The sequence below is a fragment of the Arachis ipaensis genome, chromosome B7 (assembly GCF_059453495.1).
Source record: "Arachis ipaensis isolate K30076 ecotype BB chromosome B7, ASM5945349v1, whole genome shotgun sequence".
In the NCBI taxonomy this organism is placed as follows: Eukaryota; Viridiplantae; Streptophyta; class Magnoliopsida; order Fabales; family Fabaceae; genus Arachis; species Arachis ipaensis.
In genome coordinates this window covers 51,444,419-51,446,115 of record NC_142442.1, presented here as the reverse complement: position 1 = coordinate 51,446,115, position 1,697 = coordinate 51,444,419, and the positions used below count along the sequence as shown (strand labels likewise).

The window sequence follows — 1,697 nt, the reverse complement described above, 5'->3', positions numbered from 1 at the left end:
TACGCACCCTGTCACGGCACGGCTATTCATCTGTCGGTTCCCGATCATGCTGGAATATGATTCACCCTCCTTTTGCGTCTGTCACTAACGCCCAGCACTCGCGAGTTTGAAGCTCGTCACAGTCATTCAATCATTGAATCCTACTCAGAATACCACAGACAAGGTTTAGACCTTCCGGATTCTCTTGAATGCCGCCATCATTCTAGCTTACGCCACGAAGATTCTGGTTAGGAGATCTAAGAGATACTCATTCTAGCTTAATTCATGTAGAACAGAAGTGTTTGTCAGACACGCGTTCATAAGGGAGAAGGATGATGAGCGTCACACATAATCATCACCTTCATTACGTTCTTGGGTGCGAATGGATATCTTAGAAGCGAAATAAGAAGAATTGAATAGAAAACAGTAGTACTTTGCATTAATCTTTGAGGAACAGCAGAGCTCCACACCTTAATCTATGGAGTGTAGAAACTCTACCGTATGAAAATACATAAGTGAAGGTCCAGGCATGGCCGAGATGGCCAGCCCCCTAAACGAGATCAATAGTCTCCTAAGATGAACAATGGAATAAAACTGAGACCAAAGATGTCTAATACAATAGTAAGAGGTCCTATTTATAATAAACTAGTCACTAGGGTTTACATGAGTAAGTAATTGATGCATAAATCCACTTCCTGGGCCCACTTGGTGTGTGTTTGGGCTGAGCCTGAGTGTTTCACGTGCAGAGGCCATTTGTGGAGTTGAACGCCAGTTTCTGTGCCAGTTTGGGCGTTCAACTCTGGTTTTGGATCCTTTTCTGGCGCTGGACGCCAGATTTGGGCAGAAGGCTGGCGTTGAACGCCAGTTTACGTCGTCAATTCTTGGCCAAAGTATGGACGATTATATATTGTTGGAAAGCCCTGGATGTCTACTTTCCAACGCAATTGGAAGCGCGCCATTTCGAGTTTTGTAGCTCCAGAAAATCCACTTTGAGTGCAGGGAGGTCAGAATCCAACAGCATCAGCAGTCCTTCTTCAACCTCTGAATCTGATTTTTGCTCAAGTCCCTCAATTTCAGCCAGAAAATACCTGAAATCACAGAAAAACACACAAACTCATAGTAAAGTCCAGAAATGTGAATTTAACATAAAAACTAATAAAAACATCCCTAAAAGTAACTAGATCCTACTAAAAACATACTAAAAACAATGTCAAAAAGCGTATAAATTATCCGCTCATCAAATTCCCAATGTAGTTGGCTTGCTCCTGACTTCCCTCTGCTTCTTCATTCACTCTTTCTTGGGTTGTTGATGAAGTGGTGATTGCTGCTACTTGGTTCCTCTCCATCTTCTTGGTGAGGTCAGCCAGCTGTTGGGTAATGAGCTTGTTTTGGGCCAGCAGAGCATCTACATTATTTAGCTCCATTACTCCTCTTGTGTTCCCTCTTTCGGAAGCATAGAAGTAGTCATTCTCTGCTACAGTTTCAATGACATCTATGGCCTCCTCAATGATCTTCTTCTTGTTCAAAGATCCTCCAGATGAATGGTCTACGGCCTTCTTTGACTCATAAGAGAGCCCTTCATAGAAAATGTGCAGCTGCACCCATTCATTGAACATATCTGGTGGGCACCTCCTCGTTAGGTCTTTAAACCTCTCCCATGCTTCATATAGAGTCTCACCATCTTGTTGCCTGAAAGTTTGGACCTCAGCTCTCAGCCT

The 1,697-nt window shown here is 43.3% G+C and overlaps 1 non-coding gene across 1 annotated transcript; it reads left to right on the top strand.

Annotated features, from left to right (window-relative positions):
• Positions 1-1,590: 1,590 nt before the first annotated feature.
• LOC148551147 (small nucleolar RNA R71) lies at positions 1,591-1,697 on the top strand. Its single transcript, XR_015893667.1, has one exon. It is a non-coding gene; the product is annotated as a small nucleolar RNA R71 (small nucleolar RNA).